Below are 14,009 nucleotides of genomic sequence, written 5' to 3'. Positions count from 1 at the left end.
AGACCCAGCGAGGACCACCGGCGGCAGCACAGCCCGAGAGAGCTCCCGGCCCCAGCCCCACTCCGTTCCGGAGCACAGGGAGGAGGCTGGGCTACAGCAGGGGAGTCACAGGACCAGACCGTTCGGTTCAGGAGCGACCCCTTACAGTCACTAGTGTCCGGACTAGAGCGTTCTAGAGCAACCCCTTACCGTCACTGGTGTCGGGGCTAGAGCGTTCTAGAGCGACCCCTTCCAGTCACTAGTGTCAGGACTAGAGCGTTCTAGAGGAAACCCTTACAGTCACTAGTGTCCGGACTAGAGCGTTCTAGAGCAACCCCTTACAGTCACTAGTGTCAGGACTAGAGCGTTCTAGAGCAACCCCTTACAGTCACTAGTATCCGGACTAGAGCGTTCTAGAGGAAACCCTTACAGTCACTAGTGTCAGGGCTAGAGCGTTCTAGAGAAAACCCTTACAGTCACTAGTGTCAGGACTGGAGCGTTCTAGAGCAACCCCTTACCGTCACTGGTGACGGGGCTAGAGCGTTCTAGAGCGACCCCTTACCGTCACTAGTGTCGGGACTAGAGCGTTCTAGAGCATCCCCTTACCGTCACTAGTGTCAGGACTAGAGCGTTCTAGAGAAAACCCTTACAGTCACTAGTGTCAGGGCTAGAGCGTTCTAGAGCAACCCCTTACCGTCACTAGTGTCAGGGCTAGAGCGTTCTAGAGCAACCCCTTACAGTCACTAGTGTCAGGGCTAGAGCGTTCTAGAGCAACCCCTTACAGTCACTAGTGTCAGGGCTAGAGCGTTCTAGAGCAACCCCTTACAGTCACTAGTGTCAGGGCTAGAGCGTTCTAGAGAAAACCCTTACAGTCACTAGTGTCAGGACTGGAGCATTCTAGAGCAACCCCTTACCGTCACTCGTGTCAGGGCTAGAGCGTTCTAGAGCAACCCCTCTCAGTCACTAGTGTCAGGGCTAGAGCGTTCTAGAGCAACCCCTTACCGTCACTGGTGTCAGGACTAGAGCGTTCTAGAGCAACCCCTTACCGTCACTAGTGTCAGGAATAAGGCTTTTCGAGAGCAACCCCTTACAGTCACTTGTGTCAAAAATAAGGCTTTTCTAGAGCAACTCCTTACAGTCACTGGTGTCAGGAATAAGGCTTTTCTAGAGCAACCCCTTACAGTCACTGGTGTCAGGAATAAGGCTTTTCTAGAGCAACTCCTTACAGTTACTAGTGTCAGGAATTAGGCTTTTCTAGAGCAACCCCTTACAGTTACTAGTGTCAGGAATAAGGCTTTTCTAGAGCAACCCCTTACAGTTACTAGTGTCAGGAATAAGACTGTTCACTCAGCTATATTTAACTGTCCACTACTCCACCTCCAGGTTCACCAGACGTGGTCTAGTGCAAAAAGCAAGTGGAGATTCAGGTTTCATGAGCTGCACGTCGTAGGACTTGCGCTGACAAAGCTTGAAAGCAAACATGTTTGATATTGTTAGAACATCTCCTGTCTCCAGGAGAGGAGCTTGGAAACACCTCCTATAGAAGAGCTCATGACAACAGGAGTCATATTAACAGCTCTGCGCAACCACTGTAAAACCTGGAGTGGATCTGACTGCAGTGCAATGGGAGTCTCGATAACAATGAATTGACTACTCTGAGAGCCTAATTCAAATCACGAGATCCTAAAAAACAGATTACATATTAGAGACAGCTTTAATCAACTACAACTATATTTTAAATGTACACAAGGAACACAATAGCAGGTCCAGCAACAGAAAAAAAAATCTACAAAAACATGGTTCTTGGCTAAGAACACAAAATACCAAACATTTAAAACAGGACTGTTCAGTTTGGAAACACAAGCTAACAATTCAGCTGATAACATGAAGGAGCCACTATCAGGTGCAGCCAGCTGGCAGAGTGAGTTCCTCTTCAACACCCCCCAGAGCGCAGGAAGGCCAGTGGCTGTCAGAGGAGGTAGATCGTTAGATCGTCCCAGTCAGTGTGTCTGTACGAACCCGCCTCTCTCAGTGCAGTGTTAATGTACTGGAGTGTCCAGTCAGTCAGTGTGTCTGTATGAACCCCTCTCTCTCAGTGCAGTGTTAATGTACTGGAGTGTCCAGTCAGTCAGTGTGTCTGTATGAACCCCTCTCTCTCAGTGCAGTGTTAATGTACTGGAGTGTCCAGTCAGTCAGTGTGTCTGTATGAACCCCTCTCTCTCAGCGCAGTGTTAATGTACTGGAGTGTCCAGTCAGTCAGTGTGTCTGTATGAACCTCTCTCTCTCAGTGCAGTGTTAATGTACTGGAGTGTCCAGTCAGTCAGTGTGTCTGTATGAACCCCTCTCTCAGTGCAGTGTTAATGTACTGGAGTGTCCAGTCAGTCAGTGTGTCTGTATGAACCCCTCTCTCTCAGTGCAGTGTTAATGTACTGGAGTGTCCAGTCAGTCAGTGTGTCTGTATGAACCCCTCTCTCTCAGTTCAGTGTTAATGTACTGGAGTGTCCAGTCAGTCAGTGTGTCTGTACAGGTATCAGTATTACTAGGAGTGTCAGAGACTCGGTATCCGTGTCACTACAAGCTATCAATACCACAGTACCAGTGAACCTGTATAAGTGAACATTACTCCCAGCGAATCAGAGCCAGCGGATCAGTACCATTTACACGACAGGTCAAAGGTTATTGGAGAGCCCAGCTCCTCAGCAGTTTGCAATCCCAGGACGGGTTGTGTGGGGATGCTCCCAGGCTCCCAGGCAGAGACCAGCAGCACTTAGCACTGTCTGGGTGTGAAGTAGATGGGGAGTGGGCCACGACCGGCCCTGATCCGCGCCTGTGCAGGGAGGGGGCTGTGCTTCTGCGAGTGCTCTCCGTGCAGAGCTCTGGACATGCCCCCCCTGTCCTTCACACTGCTCGGAGCGAGCCGCCTGACCGCACAGCGGACAGGGAAGCACACTTCCTCAGATCCGGAAAAGCCACCCTCCCGCTAGCTTAGAGAAGCCACCCCTGCTCACAATCACTGGCCAACAGTCAACCAACAGATCAGTGAGGTCTCAGTGCAGCTCAGCTACAATGACAAGCAACAGGACAGGAGACACAGTGAGAGAGAGGAGATGACAGAGAATCCCTCAGTAATAAACACACACACAGCAGGACAGGAGACACTGTGAGAGAGAGAGGAGAAAAAAAGTGATCCCTCAATAATAAACACACACAACAGGACAGGAGACACAGTGAGAGTGAGAGGAGATAACAGAGAATCCCTCAGTAATAAACACACACAGCAGGACAGGAGACACAGCGAGAGAGAGGAGATCACAGAGAATCCCTCAGTAATAAACACACACAAGAGAACAGGAGACACAGTGAGAGAGAGGAGATCACAGAGAATCCCTCAGTAATAAACACACACAGCAGGACAGGAGACACAGTGAGAGAGAGGAGATCACAGAGAAAATCTTCAGAAAGGAGAGCAAAGGCGGCTGAGGGGTGGCGGGGTCATTGAGAGCTCTGCTGTCTCCAGACAGAAGACAGCGGCAGCCCAGTTCCCCCTTCTGTCTGCCGACTGCCCCTGCCCCCTCCCTGCAGGACGGCAGGCTGCCCGGCGACTCCCGTCACCACAAGCGGAGCAGCCGGATCGCGAGAGGAACGCAGTGCGCCTCTTGCAGAGTCCGACGCCCCGGCTGGCTCACGCCGGCTCGCTCTAGTAAGGGGGGGCGAAAGTCCCCTGCCATGTCAGGGCAACGCTCCTTTGCACTTTGAGAGGCCACCTTTAAAGGCGCTATATTATCGTTAGCATTTTGATGAATCCTGTCGGCGCACTGCTGGCCGCAGAAAGACCCTTCACACTTTGAAACACTACGGCCACCTCAATGAGCAAAGCTCCGTCCAACCACCCCGCCGTTTTCCGCCTGCTACTTGAAACCGAAGGCAGCGGGAGAGGCGGAGCCTATCCCAGCAGGCAGCGGGCTCAGGGCGGGGTTCACCCGGGACGGGACACCAGTCCATCGCAGGGCGCACACACACCCTCACACCGGGGGGGTGCTTTTCCCAGCAGCCAATTAAGCCAATTAAGCCAATTAAGTCTTTGGACTGAGGGAGCAAACCAATGTGAACACAGGAGGGGGGGCAGAACGTGCAAACTCCACACAGACAGCACCCCAGGAGGAGAATCAGCGCTGCCAAGCGGCAACGCTAACTGCCACACAACTTCATCCATCGATCGGGGAAAAAAACCTTCTTCGCAGTTCATAGGTACTCTAGACCCATACGCCTGTGTACAGTGCCTGTGTACAGGGTACAGGTGAGGTACAGGGCCTGTGTACAGGGTATGTGTACAGGGTATGTGTACAGGGTATGTGTACAGGTGAGGTACAGGGCCTGTATACAGGGTATGTGTACAGGGCACAGGTGAGGTACAGGGCCTGTGTACAGGGTATGTGTACAGGTGAGGTACAGGGCCTGTATACAGGGTATGTGTACAGGTGAGGTACAGGGCCTGTATACAGGGTATGTGTACAGGGTATGTGTACAGGTGAGGTACAGGGCCTGTATACAGGGCCTGTGTACAGGGTATGTGTACAGGGCACAGGTGTAGTACAAGTCTGTATGTAGAGGGTATATGAGGTATACAATACAGCTGCACTTCTGCTGCGCTGCCAAGCGTAGTCTCTCTACTGGTAAAAACTGCAGCTGAAATGCACCCAGGGTCAAGGGCCATACACAGGGTCATGAGGGTGACTGAGGTTTTGTTTCAAGTGTCTGGCCTCAGGTCAAAGGTTATGGTACCACGTCTGACGACTCAATTGACCCCTACCCACTGGAGACCTACAGTCTACTGATCACCTCCTCCACCCTCCTGTTCACACTGACACCTGGAGATCTACACTCTACTGATCACCTCCTCCACACTCCTGATCACACTGACACCTGGAGATCTACAGTCCACTGATCACCTCCCCCACACTCCTGATCACACTGACACCCGGAGATCTACCGTCTATTGATCACCTCCTCCACACTCCTGATCACACTGACACATGGAGATCTACAGTCCACTGATCACCTCCTCCACACTCCTGATCACACTGACACATGGAGATCTACAGTCCACTGATCACCTCCTCCACCCTCCTGATCACACTGACACCTGGAGATCTACACTCTACTGATCACCTCCTCCACACTCCTGATCACACTGACACCTGGAGATCTACAGTCTATTGATCACCTCCTCCACACTCCTGATCACACTGACACATGGAGATCTACAGTCCACTGATCACCTCCTCCACACTCCTGATCACACTGACACATGGAGATCTACAGTCCACTGATCACCTCCTCCACCCTCCTGATCACACTGACACCTGGAGATCTACACTCTACTGATCACCTCCTCCACACTCCTGATCACACTGACACCTGGAGATCTACAGTCCACTGATCACCTCCCCCACACTCCTGATCACACTGACACCCGGAGATCTACCGTCTATTGATCACCTCCTCCACACTCCTGATCACACTGACACATGGAGATCTACAGTCCACTGATCACCTCCTCCACACTCCTGATCACACTGACACATGGAGATCTACAGTCCACTGATCACCTCCTCCACCCTCCTGATCACACTGACACCTGGAGATCTACAGTCCACTGATCACCTCCCCCACACTCCTGATCACACTGACACCCGGAGATCTACTGTCTACTGATCACCTCCTCCACACTCCTGATCACACTGACACCCGGAGATCTACTGTCTACTGATCACCTCCTCCACACTCCTGATCACACTGACACATGGAGATCTACAGTCCACTGATCACCTCCTCCACACTCCTGATCACACTGACACCCGGAGATCTACTGTCTATTGATCACCTCCTCAGCTCCCACCTATTCAAAAAACCAACTTACCTTTTTCTAGTGCATGTAACAATCACGTACTACACTTGCAACAGTGACTGGCACTAGTAGCCATTTTACTAAATAGTGCAACCAATTTGTTGTTGTTGTTGTTGTTGTTTTGCATTGCTAAAATCCCCTTCCACGCAGGCCCTTCTTTATAGGCTTGAGATACGCTGCGAATATATATTCCCCCTAGAGGTGTAGGTTCTCTTTTCCACCTCGATCTGCTCGGAAACACCCTCTTTTGACATTGAAATTGAAAACAAAATCGCGAGAGGCGCTCACATGCCCACCCGGGAGGGACTAACCCAACCCGCTCTCTCTCCCTCCCTCCCTCCTCTCTCTCTCTCTCTGGCCAGCAAACACAGTGTGCGCCACTTGACTGGGAACTCAGAGAGAAAAACACACCTTTCCCTGGCGTGGGTTATGCAAGCGGCGTAGAGGAAATAACGGTCAACGTTAAAAGCTCGCGAGTGGGGTTGACAGAGAAGGGGTACGCATTGGGACGGGACGGGACACCTCCCCCCCACACACACAGACGATTCACCCCGATGTACATATGGTCGAGCGTCGAACTCGCCTCTCCCCCACCCACCAAAAAAAGTTCCCCGCAGACCGCCTCGCGTCCTTTTCCACGCATGTCCCGCGCGTCCAGTCCCCCACGGCGCCCTGTCTGTGGGGCTTCTCTTGCCCCGGAGACTGAACGTGAGCGCACCACCCACCCACACCCCCACACACACACAGGGCGAAGACGCGCAGCTCCTCGGCACAACCTCGGACACGCACGCCGCTGTCGCGAGTGTTTTCGCCCGGGGGCAGCCTGCGAGGTGTGTGTGTGGCCACAGTCGCGGTGAACGAGGGGCAACGACACGACGTCCAAGTGAGTTTGGAAAAAAAAAACCCATAAAAACATCAATACGAGCGCAGCGCCCGATCGCCCCTGGAGACACATTCACGACCAAACCCACCCGGGTCGCCAAGACACGAGTGAAATCCGGCCCGACACATCCCACCCGAAAGGACACACACAAAAGAAAACAACCAAATACGTCGTTTTATTATTCAAAACCTGTGCAGCGGCGGATGCACCCCCCCCATATAAACAGCTGGTTCGGGCACACACACACACACACCCCGTGAATTTAAACATTAAAACAACAAAACAACCAAACCCATCAAAACAACTGGAAACAGACTTGTCCACGGGGGGGGAGACGGCGTGCCCGTGCCCACCAGCGGGTCCACGCCGCGGCTGTCACCTCTCAACACGTCCGAGCCGAGTCACCCACCTAACTGAGCAGCAGCCGGAGCCCCGTCCGCTTGGTGCTGGTTCTGCTTTTGTCCCCTCTCGCCTTCCCGACTTCTTTCGCCCAGCCTTGTTTTCCTTCTTCTCTCGCCTTTTCTCTTTCTCTCTCTCTGTGTGTTTTTTCCCTCTCTCTTGTGGGTGGGTGGGTGTGTGTGTGTCTCTCGCTCTCTCCCTCCCTTCTTTATACAAATTCAACCCGCCGCCTTCCGCAGCGCGAAGGGTCTCGCAGAAAATGTGGAGCTGTCCGTCAAAGCGCGAGGAGAGGCCGGAAAGCGGGGGGGCTGGGAGGAACCAACTCCAAAAAAATAAGAAGCAAAACAGAGCGGGGGCTTGAGTGAGGAGGGATAGGTGATCCAGGCGGGCGCGCCTCCCGGAGGGTTACAGATCGTACAGACAGGAAGGTGTTGCTCTCGCTCCTGGGGGACGAGCCCTGGGGTGAAGGGTGAAGGGTGAAGGGTGAAGGGTCTGCTCCCCCCCCCTCCGGTGACCGGAGGCGGTGGTACGGTCCCGCGGCAGATGCGGTTTGTGAAACAAGCGCGCGAGCGCGCGCGCGCGGGCCGCATTCCGGGGCTCCGGTTACAGCGCGCGGCGGGCGCGGCGGGGACAGAGGGGCTGTCGCCAAAATTAGGGCTTCCTCGACGCCACCCGAGCTCCTTCACCTCTCACCCCGAAATATAGCGGCGTGTGTGTGTGTGTGAATTGCGCAACGGGGCACAGCCCGTTCCCGAGGGGGCCCCTTGTTATCGCTCCGCTCGACCGCCTTGCGACACCCCGAGTCCCGCACACGCGGTGGCAGACGGGGTGTAGACCTGTGGCTGTAGACCACAGCGACCGCTCTGCCGCTCTCAGTCCAGCAGGGGTCGAAATGCTCCCTTTTTTCACTAAAGGACTGGAAAAATGGGGCCCGCCATTTTCTGATCCGTCTTTCCAGGCTGGGCTGGGGGGGGGGAGGTCTTTCCCAGCAAGCAAAGGACACAAGAGAGGCGACGGCCTGTAGCAGGACGCCAGGAGATCGCCGGAGTAGAAACCGGAGCACCCCGAGGAGACGCACACGAGCTCGGGGAGAACGTGCGGACTCCACGCAGACAGCTGCACCCCCGTGCTGCCCGATGTAGACGCTCACAAACCTTAGGCAAAAGCCCTGCGTTTACCTCATATCTCGCTGTCGTTCATTCAGCGCGCAGGGGTGAAAGGCTGCCTGTCGGCTGTGTCTTCGGAGCCGCGGTGTCCGGTCTGGGGCCGGCGGCGCCGCTCTAACAAACTCACGCCGGGGACCGATGGCCGTAGGGGAGAGCCCTGGTGCCCACAGGCGTCCGTCTTTCCTTCATCCATCCATCGGGGTAATGCTTGAGTCGCAGCTTCAGACAGCTGACTCGGAGGGTCCAGCCGCCAGCAGCTGTATCCCCCTGCAGCTCACAGCTCACCCCACTGGAGCTCAGCAGGTGTGAGTCCGGTCAGTACCTGGATGGGAGACTCCTGGGAAAGCTGAGGCTGCTGCTGGAAGAGGTGTGAGTGGGGCCAGTAGGGGGCGCTCACCCTGCGGTCTGTGTGCATCCTAAGGCCCCAGTATAGAGATGGGGACACAATATTGTAAAAAGATGCTGTCCCTCGGATGAGACTTAAAACCCTGGTCCTGACTCTCTGTGATCATTAAAAATCCCAGGGCGTTTCTCAAAAAGAGTAGGGGTGTTACCCCACTGTCCTGGCCAAATTTCCCCCTGGTCTTTACCCATCATGGCCTCCTAATAACCCCCCTCTCTGAACTGGCTTCATCACTCTGCTCTCCTCCCCACTGAGAGCTGGTGTGTGGGGAGAGTACTGGAGCATCATCCAGGTGGGCCTGCACACTGGTGGTGGTAGTGGGATTCCCTATTACCTGTAAGCGCTTTGAGTGGAGGGTCCAGGAAAGCGCTATATTGGTGTAAGGAATTATTATTGTGATTCTCAAGGCACTTGACGTACAGTAGATCATACATAGAAACCCAAGAAAAAAGTACAGAGGCAGGAAAAGAGCTGTGCCGAAAAATTGTCCAGCCTCTGACATTGAAGAAGAATTATGTAAGGCACTGAAAGCTGACGAGATCACGTCACTCTTGAGGCGAGGTTTACCAAGATCAGCAGAGGGGGTGTTTTCAGTAAGCCCAGGGAGTGTGGTCCCAAAGACGGGGTCGCGTGTGTCCCATGATTCCCAGGGTCCGTGAAGTACCAGTGTCTGCGTCACCGATCGAAGGGGGAGCCAAGTGGCCTCACCAGCGGCCCGACTGTTGGTGAGCCTGCCTCTGGTACGTCGCTGAAGGCAACAGCAGACCTGGCTAATGCGCCAATTCAGACAGGACAGCTTCAGGGGCCGATCCGGCGTCCACAGAGCAGGAGCTCCTCCTGGGTGATTGGAGCCTTAACGCCTGTGGACGTCTAGGCCGGGTTGTCCATTCCTGGACAATTAACTGATGGATTGATTTGCCATTATCGGTATGCATGATAATGAGAACCGGGTGCCTGTCTTTTATGCTACTGCTAGCTCCGTTTGAAAGGGGCAGAAAACAAAAGAGCAGCGAAGACTTTGCAGGAAACGCAGAACTGAGACCTTTGACGGAGACTTTAAACAGCGAGAGGAAAAGGAGTTGGAAATCTGGAGCGCGCTAAATAAATAATGGAAGAAGCAGGCAAAGATCCCTCCCAGACACACAAAAGGCTCTTTCTCTCTCTCTCTCTGGGCCTGGGCCAGCTGCCTTTTCTTTGCAAGGCCCTGATAAATCTCTCAGTCCCTGGGAGACAGGCTTGTTTACTTGGCCCAAGTCCGCAGTTCTGGACCACAATGGGAGCAGGACGAGGAGTCCAAGCTGAGGGGGCCCCGTCTCACCCCCTCTCTCGCCCGGCCCCAATAACAGCCCTTCGAGGGGGGGGAGGAACGAGGGGATTAGCCCCAGAGTTTTCAAAAACAAGTCGTTGCGAAATGTGCCCAGCTCCCGGCGGAGTGATGACGGGCTTCAGCACACTCAGATTGGGCCTTTCCTGCCTGACGATGAGCTGATAGAGTTATCCGTCGTTGTGATTGGAAGTCGGCCGCGCTGTAAAGATATCTCGCAACTCCAGATGTCTTGGAGATTAAAATAATTAAAAAGGTTTAATCAAGTGAAGTTAATTGGTTTCATTAAGGTCTCGATAAGGTAATCAAGCACTCAGCCTAAAGCACAACAGGACAGGAGGAACAGTCTGAAGAGGAGATAATCGAGAAACCCTCAGTAATAAACACGCAGAACAGGACAGGAGACACAGTGAGAGAGAGGAGATTGAATCCCTCAGTAATAAACACACAACAGGACAGTAGACACACAGTGAGAGAGAGGAGAGGACAGAGAAGCCCTCAGTAATAAACACACACAGCAGGATATGAGACACAGTGAGAGAGGGGAGATCAGAGAGAATCCCTCAGTAATAAACACACAACAGGACAGGAGACACAGTGAGAGAGAGGAGATCACAGAGAAGCCCTCAGTAATAAACACACACAACAGGACAGGAGACACAGTGAGAGAGAGGAGATTGAATCCCTCAGTAATAAACACACAACAGGACAGTAGACACACAGTCAGAGAGAGGAGAGGACAGAGAAGCCCTCAGTAATAAACACACACAGCAGGATATGAGACACAGTGAGAGAGGGGAGATCAGAGAGAATCCCTCAGTAATAAACACACAATAGGACAGGAGACACAGTGAGAGAGAGAGGAGATCACAGAGAAGCCCTCAGTAATAAACACACACAACAGGACAGGAGACACAGTGAGCGAGAGGAGATAGCAGCCAAGCCCTCAGTAATACACACACAACAAGACAGGAGACACACAATGTATAAATGGAGAAACGTGGCCCTGGTGTGCGTGTCTGTGATGGTTCTGCCCCCCCACCCATGACCTAATACTGGACCGGGAGATTATGGTGATGTAATACACAGCTTTGGGGCCTTAAGTAACAGAGGACAAACACAGTCATCAGCAAGCAGGGTCACTTCTATCACTCATGAAATTTAATGAATACAAACAGTACTGTACAACTTCAAAAGAACACTAATAAATAAACAGATTCTGAAAGACCCGACTGACGTTAAAGCACAACTCTATTCTTTTTTAAATTGTACTTAGAATACGTTTAGGTCTTTACAAAATACAAAATATCTTACAGTATCATGTTCAAATCATTTCTCACAATAAATACAGTAATTTATCACAATTTATAACAACAATCTATCACAATAATTTCACACAATAAAATACAACCCCAGTGCAGGAAGAGCCTCCTCAATCTGGACATTACAGGCACAGCCAGGAACCCCTACAGCCCAGAGATGAGAGCCAGGGTCCGTCCAGGATGAGACCCTACAGCCCAGTGATCACAGCCAGGGTCCCAGTACAGGATGAGACCCTACAGCCTGTAGATCACAGTCAGGGTCTCAGTCCAGGACGAGCCCCTACAGCCTGTAGATCACAGTCAGGGTCCCAGTCCAGGACGAGCCCCTACAGCCTGTAGATCACAGTCAGGGTCCCAGTCCAGGATGAGACCCTACAGCCCAGAGATGGGAGCCAGAGTCCCAGTCCATTCCGGATCTGATCCAGTCTGTTCTAGAACACAGCTCTGTTCTCCCAGTGTTCTTCAATCATTTAGGATGCTAGAGAAGCAGGAGGAGAACTGACGGGGCCCAGACACACCTCCTGCGTCTTCTCTCCGTTGTGAGCGCGGGGAAAGATCAGTGATCTCCTGGGAAGCATCTTTCAGATCAAAGATCCGATCCGATTAGGGCACAGAGCGGCCCAGCACCCGCCTCGGAAGGAGGACTCGTGCTGGGTCACATCATGACCGCAAACTCAAAATCCACAAAGTCAGCGTTTCGGTTCCAGAGGATGAAGAGAAGGAACTTGGGTCTGAGGATGACTATGACCTTCATCACCATGGCTGCGGGTTCGAGGGCTCCTGTGCTGCTGGGGGCCGGCGTGAGTGTGTCAGGCTGACGAGGGGGCGACCAGCTGCTTTTATCGGCTCTCCACAGCCTGCTCCGCGCTGCCCCCGAAACTCTCTCTCTCTCCCTCCCCCAACCCCCTGCTCGTTCTCGTCGGTGACGCTGGACAGACAACGATCTATACCGATCAATACTGCATGAACCAGTCCTCAGTCTCTCTCTGTTTGACCATTGAAATCAGCCTTCCCCTCTCCCTCTCTCTCTCTTCCCTCTGTCTCTGTCTCTCCCTCTCTCCCTCTCTCTCCCTGTCTCTCTCTCTCCCTGTCTCTCCCTCTGTCTCTGTCTCTCCCTGTCTCTCCCTCTCTCTGTCTCTCCCTCTCACCCTCTCTCTCCCTGTCTCTCCCTCTCTCTCCCTGTCTCTCCCTCTCACTCTGTCTCTCTCTCCCTCTCCCTGTCACTCCCTCTCACACTGTCTTCCCTCTGTCTCTCCCTCTCACCCTCTCTCTCCCTGTCTCTCCCTCTCATACTGTCTTCCCTCTGTCTCTGCCTCTCTCCCCCTCTCTCCCTCTCTATCTTTTCTCTGTCTCTCTCTCTCCCTGTCTCTGTCATCCCTCTGTCTCTCTCTCTCCCTTCCTGTTTCTCCCTCTCTCTGTCTCTCCCTCTCTCCCCCTCTCTCACTCTCTCTGTCTTCCCTCTGTCTCTCAATTCAATTTCAATTCAAGGTGCTTTATTAGCATGACCAATGGGTGCAATCAGTGTTGCCAAAGCAAATAAAAATAATAAAATGAACATGGAACAAAACAAAAAATAAAAGTTAAATAAAATCTACAGACATTTACAACAGAGACATATCATAAAATATTTACATATACTGTAAACATATGGAGCATTATTGGGAGACAGACTCACTGTTCCTCAGGCTGTGACAGGAGATCACATACTGGGCTGCCAGTTCAATTGAGTTCCCTCCTCCCTCTCCCAGTAGGATTGGGACCTGTTGTGATTCTGGCAGGTATGGGAACTCTGGGACTAGATTTTTTAATTTCAGGAAGAATGTTTCTCTAATCCCAGAGTATCTGTCACAGTGCTGTAGGAAGTGCACCTCTGTCTCTATTTCTCCCCGCTGGCAGTGGGAGGTCTGCCTGTGTCGCCCAGTTTCTCTCTCTCCCCGTCTCTCCCTCTCTCTGTCTTTCCCTGTATCTCCCTCTCTCCAGCTCTGTGTCGGAGCGGAGTCGGGGATACGGATCGTGATTCCCTGTATCTCCCTCTCTCCGGCTCTGTGTCGGAGCGGAGTCGGGGATACGGATCGTGATTCCCTGTATCTCCCTCTCTCCGGCTCTGTGTCGGAGCGGAGTCGGGGATACGGATCGTGATTCCCTGTATCTCCCTCTCTCCGGCTCTGTGTCGGAGCGGAGTCGGGGATACGGATCGTGATTCCCTGTATCTCCCTCTCTCCGGCTCTGTGTCGGAGCGGAGTCGGGGATACGGATCGTGATTCCCTGTCTCTCCCTCTCTCTGGCTCTGGGGTGAACACAGCCCAGGATCAGGACAGGGGTCGCTCGTCCCCGTGTCGCCCCTGCCTTGCTCTGCTCTCCCTGTGGGCCGGCACACTTCTGTCGCTGTGCCTGCAGGGCCAGGCTGCTGACTGCTGACGTGGGTGAGGTAACGATCGCTCGGTCTGTCTGGTCTCCAGTGCTCCAGCCCTGCGTCTGCCCTCCCCCCCCGGCCTCAGCCTGTCATTGTGCGGCCTTACAGGAACTGAGTGTGTCCTTAGCAGAGCGCAGTACGGTATCCCAGTGACAGAGCCACGCCCAGGCCGAGCCCAGAGAGCCAGAGTGCTCTGTAGTACTATAGGGTTT

At 53.2% G+C, this 14,009-nt stretch overlaps 1 protein-coding gene across 1 annotated transcript in view; it reads right to left on the bottom strand.

Annotated features, from left to right (window-relative positions):
* The window catches only part of ndrg2 (NDRG family member 2), a 29,597-nt gene extending 22,134 nt beyond the window's left edge, over nt 1-7,463 (bottom strand). Inside the window, exon 1 of the mRNA XM_088634102.1 lies at nt 7,180-7,463. The gene's annotated coding sequence lies outside the window, so the exon portion shown is untranslated. The remainder of the gene's footprint in view (nt 1-7,179) is intronic.
* Between the last annotated feature and the right edge of the window lie 6,546 nt (nt 7,464-14,009).

This window comes from Lepisosteus platostomus, chromosome 6 (genome assembly GCF_059453375.1).
Source record: "Lepisosteus platostomus isolate fLepPlt1 chromosome 6, fLepPlt1.hap1, whole genome shotgun sequence".
NCBI classification, from domain to species: Eukaryota; Metazoa; Chordata; class Actinopteri; order Semionotiformes; family Lepisosteidae; genus Lepisosteus; species Lepisosteus platostomus.
This window is presented reverse-complemented; position numbering and strand designations above follow the sequence as displayed.